Here is a 15,818-nt window from a genome sequence, read left to right as displayed (position 1 = left end):
GTTAGCGGACAGGTCAATGATTCCCATGTCAATAAGAAACCAAATCATCTGCCTGGAATCTTAAATTCCAAATAAAATGGTATTTCTTACATGCTTCCTAACCACAGGTGTAGACCAACAGGGACTTTCTTTCGGGCCTTTTCCAATAATGCAGAGTTAAAGATAAAATAAAAATATAAATAGTGACACAAGGGATAAATACACAGTGAATAATGAGTAAAAATAACAACATATATACAGGGAGTACCAGTACCGAGTCGATGTGCAGGGGTACGAGGTAACTGAGATAGATGTGTACATATAGGTAGGGGTAAAGTGACTAGCTAACAAGATAGAGAAGACTGAGTTGTAGCAGCAGCAGCATATGTGAAGCAGTAGCAGCAGAGTGGGTGTGGGTAGAGTCCAGGGTGTGCATAGTCAGTGCAAAAGAGTTAGTTAAAAAGGGTCAATGCAGGTAGTCCAGGTAGCCATTTTATTAGCTAGGGTTCCTGTTGGTTCCAGATTTGGTGCACTGGTACCGCTTGCTGTTCGGTAGCAAAGAGAACAATCTATGGCTTGGGTGGCTGGAGTCTTTGAGGCCTTCCCCAGACACTGCCTTGTATAAAGGTTCTGGATGGCAAGGAGCTCAGCCCAGTGATGAGCTGGGCTGTATTCACCACCCTCTGTAGCACCTTGTAATTGGGTGTCTTACAGTTGCTGTACCAAGCAATGACGCAGCTAGTCAAAATGCACTCAATGGTGCAGCTGTAGAACTATTTGAGGATCTGAGGGCCCATGCTAAATCTTTTTTTAGCCTCCTGAGGGGGAAGAGGTGCTGTCGTGCACTCATCACAATTGTGTGGCTGTGTGTAGACCATGTTAATTCCTTAGTGATGTGGTCACAGAGGAACTTGAAGGTCTTGACCCGCTCCAGTACAGCCCCATCGAAGTGGATGGGGGCGTGCTCGTTTCTCCGTTTCCTGTAGTCCACGATCAGCTCCTTCGTCTTGCTGACATTGAGGGAAAGGTTGTTGTCCTGGCACCACACTGCCAGGTCTCTGACCGCCTTCTTATAGGCTGTCTCATTGTTGTCGGTGATCAGTCCTACCATCGTCGTGTCATCCGCAAACTTGATGATGGTGTTGGAGTTGTTCGTGGCCACACTGTCGTGGAACAAGGAGTACAGGGGGGGACTAAGCACACACCCTGAGGGGCCCCTGTGTTGATGTTCAGGGTGGCGGAAGTGTTATTGCCTACCCTCACCGCCTGGGGGCGGCCTGCCAGGAAGACCAGAATCTTGTTGCAGAGGGAGGTGTTCAAAATTCAACACTTTGTCCATTATCTCAATATACAGTGGTCATGTTGTTATATTTTCAGGGCTGATGTAGAACACGGAGATAAATAAATAAATAAAAGTAAAATACACACACCAGGGGTGGTAACAGAGTAGATATAACTGGGATTTTCATGAACAAAAAAGCAGAGTTACTATTTACCAATTAGTAACATTTTGACTGTATATATCACAGGTATGTTGTATTTTTAGTAGCCCAACTGATTAAGCCTAGAGAGACAAATAATACCTCCAACCTTGTGCCCTTGCCACCTGCATGCGCACACACACACACCACACAACGCACACATTGCTTAACACGACACAAACTTCTCAGCATCTGCACACATTTACACAGCACTCCCACCATCACACACACCAGGGTTAGAAAAGCTGATAAAACTTACTGTTAACTTCCCCAAAAAATCCTATTGGAAAATAATGCTTTTTATATTTATTGCTGGAAATACCAGTGCATTGAAATACATTTGACCATCATGCTTATTGGTCTATAGGTTAATTTGCATAATGTAGTGGAATTAAATTGCGCTGTGTGTATTTTTATCCAACACAACTATCAGCGCACAGCATACAGAGCCTGTTTTGAGCACGATTTCTCCTGCAGCTCCTAAACTGGTTGTTGCAGGAGTAAAACGTGCGCTTTTATAACCTCATTCATTGCGCAACAATTTTAAATGCAATCGCATGATAAAAAAAACGTTTTGGTGCATGATTAAAAATATCTAGTATTGTTATTGCCTCCTATTTACCATTTCAGTGCAGGCAACAAGCTAACAGAGCATCACCCACCACTTTACAATGAAAGCTGGGGGCAGTATGCATTTTGAAAACATACTTAATTGTTTGAAACCTGAATGTTTTATTTATGAGGCATGTTTTACCTTTATTCAAAGTAGCCTATAGGGAAAATCCGACCATGGAAACGTGGAGGCAATTATTTTATAAAGACTTCATAGGCGGCGCAGTGAGTTTCGAGTTTGATTAAGCTTAGACTACAATTTATCCTACAATTTCTACAGTTCTGCTTGCCCGTTCTGATTTTAATATACGCATTTTCGTGGAACACCTTCATTTCATTAATAACGTTTTCGTTTCTCAAAGTCATTGTCACGTGGTTAGTCATACAAATCGGACTTAAAATGATACAAATCAAGAAGTTAAAAGTCAACTAATGCGAGATCATCAGCCTCTACCGTATGGACACATTGTGATCCGTTGGCAGCTAAATGTGTTAACTCGTAGCCTATAGGCCAATGCAGCATTGCTTTTTCACACTGAGGATTGGTGATTATGGAGGGGGAGTTTGATGGAAAGATTTTTCAAATAGCTTACTTTGAGAAACTATAGTTTTAATATATTATCATTTGCAATGGATGCTAAAACCTCTTTAAGCTAGAAGGCAGTATTTTGATCACATCGTGTCAGTGGATAGCCAGATGTCCTCAGATTTACGCATGCGCGCGCCTGGAGCGAGACCTTTTCTTTCTCTCTTCTATTGAAAATGCTACCGTCCGGTTGAAATATTATCGATTATTTATTGTATAAACAACCTGAGGATTGATTATACATTTTTTTTTTACATGTTTCTACGAACTTTACGGATACTATTTGGAATTTTCGTCTGCCCGTCGTGACCGTATGAGCCTGTGGATTTCTGAACAAAACAAGCCAACCAAATTGAGGTTTTTGGATATAAAGAGAATCTTTTTCGAACAAAACAAACATTTATTGTGTAACTGGGAGTCTCGTGAGTGCAAATATACGAAGATCATCAAAGGTAAGCGATTAATTTGATTGGTCACCAAAGTCAGAAAAGCAATCTACTTTGCCTGCTAGCTGTTTGTGATGCTTTGTCTGTTGAGAGCTGTCCTCACATAATCGCATTGCTTTCACCGTAAAGCCTTTTTGAAATCTGACACGCCAGGTGGATTAACAACAAGTTGTGTTTTGGTATATTGCACTTGTGATTTCATGAAAAATAAATATTTTTAGTAATTTAATTTTAATTTGGCGCTATGCAATTCGCCGGATGTTGACGAAAATTATCCCGCTAAAGGGATCTGTGCGTCAAGGGTAAAAAATTTTTTTAAAACTCTCCTACATTTCTGTGCAGTGGTGGAAAAAGTACTCAGTAAAATCGCCCAGTAAAATACAACTTGAGTAAAAGTATTTGCTTTTAAATATACTTAATTATCAAAAGTAAATGTAATTGCTAAAATATACTTAAGTATCAAAAGTACAAATACAAGTATAGATTGTTTCTTATTCCTTATATTAAGCCAACCAGACAACACAATTCTCTTGTTTTTATTTATTTATGGATAGCCAGGGGCACACTCCAACACTCAGACATAACACAAATGCTTTATTTGTAAATTTAGTGAATCCTCCAGATTAGAGGCGGCAGGCATGACCAGGGATGTTCTCTTGATAAGTGTGTGAATTGGACCATTTTCCTGTGCTGCAAGGCATTGAAAATGTAACTAGTGCTTTTGGGTGTCAGGGAAAATGTATGGAGTAAAAAGTACGCTCATTTTCTTTAGAAATGTGATAAAGTAAAAGTTGTCATATATATAAATGGTAAAGTACAGATACTCAAAAAACGTACTCAAGTAGTTCTTCAAAGTATTTTTACTTAAGTACTTTACACCACGCTCCCTCAACGTCATCAGGACAGAGAAACCAGACACATGCTCATTGCTCACATGGCGCACTCCGAACAAAAGACAATGAAAAAATGGACACATCTAGTAAATTATTGTTATGAAATAAGCCAAAACCAAGTGTAGCAGGTTGGGACCTCTGCAAACAATGTTTCCACTCTGAGAACGAGAATGGTAAATGACTGTAATTAATATATGCATTGACAGAAATTAATGTGTCCAAATTGCGGGCTTCCAAAAAAGGCATTGGCCTATAAGCTTGTGATTTGAAACAATCCACAGCTATTTGTTTAAAGAAGCTAATGATCCTCGATTCCTTTGCGGCTAAGTCATGCTTTCTGGTGAAGTATTTTATTTATTTCTGTATTGAAAGGAGTAATTACACTGTATAGAAAGAACAAAATGTAAACGCAACAATTTCAACAATTTTACTCTGTTATATTCATATAAGGAAATCAGTAAATTAAAATAAATTCATTGGGTCCTGATGTATGGACCTTTCGGTTACTGGCCCAACGCTCTAACCACTAGGCTTTCCGCCCCAGTAGCTATTGAAGGTGAGCATTTTCCCACTGAAGTCGGTTACAATGCTGAACTGCAGTCAGGTTAAGACCCTGGTGAGGATGACAAGCACCCAGATGAGCTTCCCTGAGATGGTTTCTGACAGTTTGTGCAGAAATGATTTGTTTGTGCAAACCCACAGTTTCATCAGCTGTCTGGGTGGCTGGTCTCAGACGATCCCGCAGGTGAAGAAGCCGAATGTGGAGGTCCAGGGCTGGCGTGGTTACACGCGGTCTGCGGTTGTGAGACCAGTTGGACGTCCTGACACATTCTCTAAAACGAAGTTGGAAGCGGCTTATGGTAGAGAATTTAACATTAAATTCTCTGGCAACAGATGTGGTGGATATTCCTTCAGTCAGCATGCCAATTGCACGCTCCCTCAACTTGAGACATCTGTGGCATTGTGTTGTGTGACAACTGCACATTTTGGAGTGGCCTTTTCTTGTCCCCAGCACAAAGTGCACCTGTGTAATTATTTTGCTGTTGAATCAACTTCTTGATATGCCACACCTGTCAGGTGGATGGATTATCTTGGCAAATGAGTGCTTTAACCATATTTAATAACAAATGGTAAATAGAAGGTATGTCATCTTTGTCAGATTGCGTCTCTTTATACGCAGAGCCAGGATGAGAAATCGCATAGCGGTGGGTCCAATAGGGAAGCATATGGAAATAAATGTGCAAAAATGCTACAAACAGAACAAATATAAGCGCACGATGTAAAGTGTTGGTCCCATGTTTCATGAGCTGAAATAAATGATCACAGAAATGTTCCATATGCACAAAAAATGTATTTCTCTCATATGTTATGTACAAATTGGTTTACATCCCTGTTAGTGAGCATTTCCCCTTCTGCTACCATTTCTGTCAAGCCGTCTTCTTCGCATACAATTTGATGCATATGTTCGATAAATCCACCGTATGCACCACACAGAACGCACTGAAACTGCCTCTTCAACACAATGCTGCAAGGCAAAAGCAGCGTTCCATTAGAAATGAATGTACTTCTGGTGTACCAAAACGCAATGACGCTGTAGGTGTGATGGAGGCGTTGGTTGATGTTAGCTTCGTCTTGTAACTAAGTGATTCTGTTGGGATACAGAACCAGAATCCCTTAGTTGCGGCATAATCCCTTAGTTGCGGTCAAATAAGCTAGTTCTTTGTGTGTGCAAGGTGTAACTTATCCAAAATAAACTACTTTTGAGCACTTTTTCTGTTTACCGCCAGACTACTTCTGGTTCATGTGCATGCGTTGGATCTGCACTACGAGCTTCATTGAGCATCCGACGCTACATGCATGGGCTAGCATCAAAGTGAGCCAGCAGTGTCACCAGGCACAACTTTGTGGCTACAGTTTCACCAAGACGTACATAATGGAGCTGATCCATCTTATGACATTTTCATATGCTAAAAACACTTGATTTCCATGTATTGCATGTGTTTGATTATGTGTTTAGCTCTTGTCGGTATGAAGGTGGTCAATTTGAAACAAGCCATACTCCAGGCTTGGAAGGAGCCTAGTCCCATGTGGCTCCCTTTCCACCTCAACCTGGCAGGTCAGCTGACTTGTGTTGATCATCCATGTACATGTATGCAATGTGGAAAAAGTTAATTAATATGATTTCAGAGTATGAAATAAGTCATTTCTTTATTTCCCTATGTTCCAGAGGCTTATGGAGCAAGCAATGATTGGCCCTTCTCCCAACCCGCTCATCTTGTCCTACCTAAAGTATGCCATCAGTTCCCGGGTATGGTTGACATTTTGAAACCCATCGTTTATCCTATACATAGCGTCAAAATAGACATGATCTGTATTCTTTGGTTGTAGCGATATTAAAGGGTTAATCTTCATATTCTGCACATAGTAGGAAAGGCAGTGTTCAAGATTGGCTAGTGTGCTTGATTTATTATGCACAATAATTACAAATGGAAATGTCTTTCCTCAGATGGTGTCTTATTCAAGTGTACTCTTAGCCATCAGTTTGGCCACCTTTTTATATCTCTCTGGCTAATACCAACTGTCTGACCACTACTAGACATGCATCCTTTCATCGGCTGACAACTTGTCTGACAAATGCCCCTGTTTGTTCCCAAGTTTGATGATTTCTCCAGGGAGCTCTGCGTCAAGTCCCTGTTGTAGATTCTGGACATGTGCTCCCACCGTCTCAGGTGCACATCCTTTCATTAGTCCTTCCTTTAAATTGGGCATTGGTGGCTCATCCTGGCTCTGTGTATAAATAGATGCAACCTGACAAAGATGACATACCTTCTATTCACCATTTGTTATTAAATATGGTTAAAGTACTATTCGGTATGAGTCTGCTGCTCGAATAATTTTCTCAGGGCTAAAGAGAGTGAGTGCATTTCTGATGTCAAGTCACCTTTTCATATTGAAAAATAATCTGCAGTATAATCCTAAACCTCAATTTGCATGGTAGTGTGGTTGCTGACAGGCTGTGCCTGGTACTGCGAGAGGCTCGGGGAGCTGGGGCCGGCGGCCGGCACTGAAGCCAGCCATAGGGCCTGCCAGGAGAGGCTAAGGGACCTGGTGAACAGCACCAAGAACAGGGCCCTGGTCCACATCGCATGCCTGGAGAACCAAGGTCAGTCAGCAGCTACGGAATCTTCTAAGGGATTTTCCTTTCACTACCTGTGCTTGGCTGCATATTATTGTGATCAAACTGAAATTACAGCAAAATATTAATATTGTTGTTGTAGCATTTGATTGAATGGATTTCATTGGTATTGTTAGAGTTGCGTAAATTCGAATCTGGTATCAGGATAAATATAACAATGAGTCACCGATTTTATACTATGTATTTTTTATTAGCTAAGTAATAAATGGAAAATGCAACTTTCGTATATATGGGCTCACTGTAATGCCACGCAGGGCAGAACAGAGAACTGACAGGATGTACATAAACAGTTGTTCTTATACTGTGATAGTTCCAAACCCGTCTGTTGGCCTATGTCTATCACAGTAGAGGCTGGGCGTGGTTTAAACTTGCCCAGCCTATCACAGGCGCTCAGTCGGGTCCCCGCCTCTTGGCGCTTCTTGGAGTCCTCCCTCCGTCGATGTATAGATCCTTACTGTTCTGGTATCACCCCCTAGTTATAACAGTTGCTCAGTTCCTGCTATTGTGTTGTTCAGTATTTTTCCATCTCAGTTAAACCTCGTGATGACCACCCCTCCCTATCACAACTTTGTAAGATACAGCAAGTCACACCATGTGCTCAATATTGTTACATACAAAAACAAGGACAAAGCATCTGCTGGGCTGTTATCTACAGTTTTGCAACATGCAGGTCACACCATGTTACTCAGTTCTTGTCACACACAAACAGCCAAGTAAGCAAGCAGTTGTTTAATCTCATAATGATGCGCCAGTGCACAAATGCAGACACCTCACACAACCAACATCAGATAATATTTAATCATATATATGCTAATGGCTATAATATAAAATACAGAATCCAACAGTATGTTTAAGTCCACATATCTGAGGGCTTGGCTCCGTCCATTGTATGTGTATTCTTTCAGTTAGTAGGATAAATCTTACTTTGTCTTATACCGATTTTCTGCTTTTCCCCTGATATGTTTTAAAAGCCTCCTGGACCAATGTGGAGTAAGCTTTTTTCAAAGTGACAGAGGGCCTCAGCAGTCTAACCAATCAGACAGAGAGGCAAGCTGGAAGTGTGTATTTCATTGGTGAATAGGTGAGAATGTAGCACTTTTGGAGCATAAGCCATTGCCTTTGTAAACAATAATTGAAGCCACAATGTTTTAAAAAAATAATCATCTGACCTATCTTCCCCCTCAGTATTCCTACGATAGGGTTGGAACAGTCCGACCCCCTGCATCACTCATCGTTCCCCTCGGTCCACGCCTTCATCATGCTGGAAGGAACCATGAACCTGACGGGGGAGACTCAGCCACTGGTGGAACAGCTGATGATGATCAAGAGGGTGCAGGTGAGCCTTGATTGGTCTAGAGCACTGTTTCGTAAATATTGGTCGGGACTCATTGTGGGCCCTGGCCATGTGAGAGGTGGATTTCGAGTAGTGAGAATAAATCTATAATCACACACTATTTATACTTATTTGGATCACAGGAGGACAGTCAATTTATAATTTGGGTTCTTGAGCTGAAAAGGTTTAAGAACCCCTGGTCTAGAGTTAACGTATGCAAAGCATATGCGAGTTTCACTTTAAATTGAGGTAAAATTGTAATTCAGTTTACTTCCTGAATTTAAATGGAATACTGACCCCCCCCCCCCCCCCCATTGTGGTGCATTCCCCTGTGCCGCGTATCCCTGCGCCACTCTTTGTGTTGGAGATCTGAAGACGTGTTTCACTGGCCTCATAGTCACCAGAGGGCACTGAAGAGCTAGAAGTGGACCGCCTTCACCATCCTCGAGGTACTTCTCACAATGAAGGCCGGATAGTTACAGGATGTGAATGTTTAATTTTCCTTGGAGCCCGTGAACCATCTCTCATCTCTAGATCCCCCCCCAGGTTCTCCTCAGACTGAAGAAGTATCCCCAGGGAGAGAATGTACAGTACAGATATAGTGACTTGAGTTATTCTCTTGACATCATAACAATCAATGGTTATAATGTCTGTTTCAAGTTTATTTACCAGTAAAAAATACATTGGTCATATTACTAATATATTACTAATATTACTAATCACCACTGAATGAAATGAATGTAGGCTAGTGAATACTGCTGGTCTAGTCTCTGTCAATCTGCAGCAGGACTTCATGGACAACGTTAACATTGCCTTTAAATACCCTCTGAAGCTCACACCACTGCTGGACATGGCTGACCAGCTATGCATGTGAGTGATCCAGAACATAAGAAGCATGGTATCATGTTTTATGCCATGGCATTGTTGAATTCTCGTTTCTGATTGGCTTGAAGGGCATGCTAGAGCGTGCATTATTTCCCTATAAAGCACAGTAGAATTCAATGGTTATAGTTATTGCTTACATGTTCCAAGTGTGAGCTGCTTTTGAAAGCAAAAGTCGAATTTGAATTCGATTTTCATAATAGCAAGTTAGGACTGATGGTTTGGTTAGCTAAATAGCAAGTCTGTTTGTTTGTTACCATGGCAACTCCTGTAGCTATCTAGTAAACATGCTAGCTACTTCAGTGGATGTTCAACACATTTCTACCTGTAAATTAACACATCTCTAGTGGCAAATGTGTTTATTTATAGCCATGGTATAAAAGGGATAATCAAGGGAAAGGGGATACCTAGTCAGTTGCTCAAGTTAATGCATTCAACCAAAATGTGTCTTCTGCATTTAACCCAACCCCTCTGAATCAGAGAGGTGTGGAGGGCTGCCTTAATCAACCTCCATGTCATCGGCGCCTGGGAAGCAGTTGTTGGCAGTTAACTGCCTTGCTCAAGGGCAGAACCTCCGATTTTTCCACCTTGCCGGCTCGGGGGTTCTACCTAGCGACCTTTCAGTTACTGGCCCAACGCTCTTAACCGGTAGGCTGTCTCCCCCTTTCACACATTCCTATCACTACATCACTGTCTGTCTGTCAGTGTATTTTTCTTTCTCTCTCTCTCTCTCTCTCTCTCTCTCTCTCTCTCTCTCTCTCTCTCTCGTGTAACCTTCGGGGTGAGGACAGGGAGTACTCCCCACGGCTGAAGACTGCAGAAAACGCCAACATCCAACCCAGGCCTCATCCTGTGAGCCGAGCCCACCGTCACCAACATCCTCGAGGTCCTCCTTCTCCCCATGCCAACCCTACCTGGCCTTAAAGTCAGCAGGGTCATGATGTTCACCAGGAGGTCCATTGCAAAATGTATTGCTACGGTGTTTTCTAATGAACACAACGCTGACTTTTAACCGCTACTATATCCCTGGATTAGTACTGAGGATAAGACCGTTAGTTCACCTTGTCATGAAGTCATATCACACTGTCATCACTGTATCTGTCTTCCCCTGTTGTGTTAGACGATGGACGCAGACCACTCCCAAGTCTCCAGAGGGCTTGCTGGTTGTGCCGTGACACATGCTGTCTGGAAAAATCCTGGACCCCCTCCTGGCTGCATATCGCAGCCACGGGAAAACTCACATCCTTTGCCCGGATGTTCATCAAGTGAGACAGACATCAACATACTGACATGTATTATATTAAAGTCCATTAGAACAGTTCAATCCACTGTATTGACAGACTCAAATTATGTTACTGTGGAGAGTCTTAAAGATGCAATCTGTAATTTGGTATTGGTTTCTCCAGCCCCATTCCTCAGCTTAATAGCAAACCAAGTGGCGGGGCAGCCGTTTTGGTTGAAAAACAAATTACGGATTGTGGCTTTAAAGTCCAAATGGGAATGTCCAAATGATGGAAGAGGGACATAATGTTTGCAGGAGATGATTTATTGATGCTCTGTTTTTGCTCTTCAGGCTGAATGAGTTTCTGAAGCACTTCAGTGGAGAAGGATGTGAGTACATGAGTTAAGAATGTTTCACAGTTCCAGTGTTACTGAGTATGGGACTTTTTGAATGAGATTTTACATTAATGTTGAAGACATGCTGAGTGTGGGAGCTGTTGAAACCAATTTAATATTAACATTGGGCACTATTTGTTCTATCTCGTTGCTGCCAACTCGGCCTCGGTGCGAGCCCTGCTGTTCGACATATCCTTCCTCATGCAGTGTCACGGGTTGCAGACCTACGGATCAGAAGTTGGTCTCACACCTAGTACTAATGCTATCTATCATAGGGATGTAGGTCAGAATTCATAAAGTGTCACAGAGCAGGAGAGCTGATCTAGGATCAGGTCCCTCCTGTCCATGCCAAATAACAATTACACTTATCCTGAAGAGTTTGCATCATTGTCCTGCTCTTTCAGCACAACACCACTAGGTGGCCAACCACCCAATAGCTTTCTGCCTGTGCTGTCTGAGTGGCACAGCTGCAAGCGGCTTTGCCACATTTATATGATGTGTAGTATGATTCATGTAACAAGTGTCATGGTCAGAACCTGGTCCTCATATAAATGGATGTTATGTCCCCCACTCCCTATTATTATATGATATGAATCCATGTTGCGACCCCTCAAGGTGATCCTGTCGGACCTCAGCCCCTCGGAGGAGAGCAAGACCCTGAACCCAGACCACCCCTGCTTTAGGATGGAGTTGGGCAAGGTGGAGAGCCTGGTGGCCCTCCTCAACAATGCCACTGAGCTGAAGCTAGTGTGAGTGATATTTCACTCTAGGGTCAGAATCAGACTGGCTTTGTGTTTCTCAGCTGCTGGGTGAAAAAGGAGGAAGGAACAAGCCCATGCTATGGTTAAAATGTTGTTCCCCATGTTCATTTTTTTATTTAATTTTTTATTTATGACCGTAATTTAAACCAGTGAGTCCTTTCTGCACCTTCTCTTTTCCCTCCTAGAAATCTTGGCATGACTCATTGTTTTCCTGAAGCTGTACTGATTGTTTTGTACCGCTGTGTGTGTCAGTCAAATGAAGTGGCACGAAATCTGCCTCTGCAGCCATCCTGGAGGTGTTGAACGCCTGTGAGAATGGCGTGCTGTATGTGGAGGCCGTGCAGGCGATTCCAGTATTGTATCTTGCTCTCGAAACCCATGTCGACAGTCAACCGTTGAACCACAAAAGTGAACTTGCTCTTGCCGTAGTGGAAAATGAGTCATAGCATATGACTGCTGGCATTATGACTTGAGGTTGCATGTGTGCTGTTTTTAGTCCCTTCCTCATTTAAACCATTCATAAAGTTAGGTAATTTGTCATATGTGGCCTGGAAGCATGTTCAGAGTTCACACACAGTCACCCCCCCCCCCCCCCCCTCTCTGAGTGTAGAAGATAAGACAACATTAAGGGCAAGGTGTGCATCATGGCTATCTGTGCTGTGGCCTGGCTGGTAGCCCATGTGAGGATGCTGGGGCTGGACGAGAGGGAGAAGCCCCAGACCATGATACGTCAGCTCATGACCCCGCTGTATGAGGAGAACACACTGCAGTTCTACAACGAAGGGTACACACACACACACACAGATGGATGCTCGGTACACACCAGACCCGGGTTTAATACATGTGTATTTGATTATTATTTAATATTTATTTTCTGTGTGTTTGACTATTTTCAAATAATGTGGCCCAAATCAACTACTATTGGAAGTATTTTTGAATAATTTCCTATAAATAAATAGCTTACTATTTGATAGTATTTTCAAATACCATGGTTAAATGCATAGAAGTTCATTTGAGTCAGTCTTTTTGAGTGTTTTAAAATACATGCCAATACTTTCCAAGTGTATTTCTAAATACTTTCCAATATTCAACTATATATTTGTCTATTAAAATAAAACATCTGAATACTTCAAAATGTACAGTACCTGTTAAAAGTTCAGACACTCAACTTTTTCATTCAAAGGTTTTTCTTTATTTTGACAATTTTCTACATTGTAGAATAATAGTGAAGACATCAAAACTATGAAATAACACACACGGAATCATGTAGTAACCAAAAAGTGTTAAAACAAATCAAAATATATTCATATTTTAGATTCTTCAAAGTAGCCACCCTTTGCCTTGATGACAGCTTTGCACACTCTTGCCATTCTCTGAACCAGCTTCATGAGGAATGCTTTTCCAACAGTTTTGAAGGTGTTCGCACATATGCTGAGCACTGCTTTTCCGTCACTCTGTGGACCAACTCATCCCAAACCATCTCAATTGGGTTGAGGTTGGGTGATTGTGGAGGCCAGGTCATCTGATGCAACACTCCATCTCTCCTTCTTTTTCAAATAGCCCTTACACAGCATGCGGAGATCATCCTTTTACCTACTCTGCGTCTCACAAAGACACGGCGGTTGTAACCAAAAACCTCAAATTTGGACTCATCAGACCAAAGGACAGATTACCGCTATACTAATGTCAATTGCTCGTGTTTCTTGGCACATGCAAGTCTCTTCTTCTTATTGGTGTCCTTTAATAGTGGTTTCTTTGCAGCAATTCAACCACGAAGACCTGATTTACGCAGTCTCCCGTGTGGCGCAGCGGTCTAAGGCACTGCATCTCAGTGCTAGAGGTGTCTCTACAGACCCTGGTTCGATTCCAGGCTGTGTCACAACCGGCCGTGATTGGGAATCCCATAGGGCGGCGCACAATTGCGTCGTTAGGGTTTGGCCAGGGTAGGCGGTCATTGTAAATAATAATTTGTTCTTAACTGACTTGCCTACTTAAATAAAAATAAAAAAGTTGATGTTGAGATGTGTCTGTTACTTGAACTATATGAAGCATTTATTTGGGCTGCAATCTGAGGAGCAGTTAACTCTAATGAACCTCTGCAGCAGAGGTAACTCTGGGTCTTCTTTTCCTGTGGCGGTCCTCATGAGAGCCAGTTTCATCAAAGCAGTTCAAAGCTTTAGCTCTGTATGGATGTTGCCTGTAATCGATGGCTTCTGGTTGGGGTATGTACGCACGGTAACTGTGTGATGTGATGCAGATACTGGGACGAAGATGTTGTCAATGCGCTAGTTAATGAAGCTGGTGACTGTGGTAAACTGCTTAATGTTTCGAATGAATCCCGGAACATATTCCAGTCTGTGCTAGCAAATCAGTCCTGTAGTGTAGCATCCGCTTCATCGGACCATTTCCGTATTGAGCGCGTCACCAGTACTTTTTGAGTTTTTGCTTGGAAGTGATTTGCCAAATGGATGGCGAGGGAGGGCCTTGTAAAGAGTAATCTAGAGTTTTGTCACCTCTCATTGCACAGGTGACGTACTGCCTCTCGTTCTTCAGGTCGGCAAACAGCTGGAAGAAGTAGTGCGGGTCCGTTTTCATCTGGAGCATCTCAGGTTGAGGATGGACAGGCAGCGGTCCCAGGAGATCTCCCTGACGGTCTCCACCAGGAAGGGTCTCAGTGGGTAGGAAGTCTCGTTGCAGGAGCAAGTCCGATAGAAGCAGGTGATCACAACGTCCTGCAGCTGGTGCTCTGTTGCCATCTCCAAGGAGACCACCTTGCGACAAAGCATTAAGACAAAAACCACATTGGCCGGGGCGAGGGTACTCTGGTTCCCCCAGCCATGGCCAAGCAGGAAGCGGTCCACACTGCAGCCACAGTCCTGGGTCATTGGGACAGGTTCTGGAGCCGGGAGCAGTGCTTGCACAGGAACTAACCCAGGCAACACAGTGGCTCGCCAGTGAAGGCCTGGACCATCACCCTCTTGGGTGTGTCAGGGCCACAAAGTGGGAGCCTTCTTGACCTGCGAGGAGGTGTTGTCAGAGCCCTTTACTAGGTCTGGGGTGCTCTGATCCTGGGTGAGAGTGGACAGGTTGGTGCATGACTGTGGCTTCTCCAGGTTCTCGTTGTTGAGGTGGATCATGTTGTTCTAGTTAGGCAGCACTTGGAGCACTTTTTCCACTTGATCTTGAGCGAGCGGCGCTGCATCTGTTCTTGTCTTTGGCGTTGTTGCTGTACTGAACTGCCATGTCGTGCCCCACTACGTTTTCCCACTTATTCAACGCCGTTGTGCATCGACATTAGGTTTATGTGTGTTCGTATATGTGAGAAATATAATACAATTGATTTGTTCCTGTCTTGGCTAAGTAAATTACTTCTGTGTGGCTGCTAGTGCTAGCAAGCCTATTGTGTTGCATTTCAGTCTACAGTGTATGAATAACGTGTTTGCTGATGGTTTTGCATTGATCTACAGTACCAGTCAAAAGTTTGGACACACCTACTCATTCCAGGGTTTTTCTTTATTTTTACTATTTTCTACGTTCTAGAATAATATTAAAGACATCAAAACTATGAAATAACACATATGGAATCATGTAGCAACCAAAAAAAGTGTTAAAACAAAATATATTTTAGATTATAGATTTTTCAAAATAGCCACCCTTTGCCTTGATGACAGCTTTGCACACTCTTGGCATTGTCTCAACCAGCTTCATGAGGTAGTCACCTGGAATGCATTTCAATTAACAGATGTGCCTTGTTAAAATGTAATGTGTGGAATTTCTTTCCTTAATACGTTTGAGTCAATCAGTTGTGTTGTGAGGGGTGGTATACAGAAGATAGTCCTATTTGGTAAAAGACCAAGTCCATAGTATGGCAAGAAAAGCTCAAATAAGCAAAGAGAAACGACAGTCCATTATTTCAACCTCCACAGGATCGGTGTCCCCCCGATTAACATGTTTTTGTCTTTATAATGTTTTACCAGTGTGACGACCCTCCCACTCTGCCGAATTCTTTCTCTTTGCTCTTGTTTTCCTTAA

General features: G+C 42.6%; 2 pseudogenes; one reads left to right on the top strand and one right to left on the bottom strand.

The window, feature by feature from the left end:
• The first annotated feature begins 6,025 nt into the window (after positions 1 to 6,025).
• Positions 6,026 to 12,027, top strand: LOC139368121 (mediator of RNA polymerase II transcription subunit 24-like; annotated as a pseudogene).
• Positions 12,028 to 14,045: 2,018 nt separating this feature from the next.
• On the bottom strand, positions 14,046 to 14,949 carry LOC139368118 (cyclin-dependent kinase 5 activator 1-like; annotated as a pseudogene).
• Positions 14,950 to 15,818: the final 869 nt, after the last annotated feature.

Source organism: Oncorhynchus clarkii, chromosome 16 (genome assembly GCF_045791955.1).
Source record: "Oncorhynchus clarkii lewisi isolate Uvic-CL-2024 chromosome 16, UVic_Ocla_1.0, whole genome shotgun sequence".
Lineage (NCBI taxonomy): Eukaryota > Metazoa > Chordata > Actinopteri > Salmoniformes > Salmonidae > Oncorhynchus > Oncorhynchus clarkii.
The sequence above is the reverse complement of the archived record's forward strand: the minus strand, read 5'-3'. Positions and strand labels throughout refer to the sequence as shown.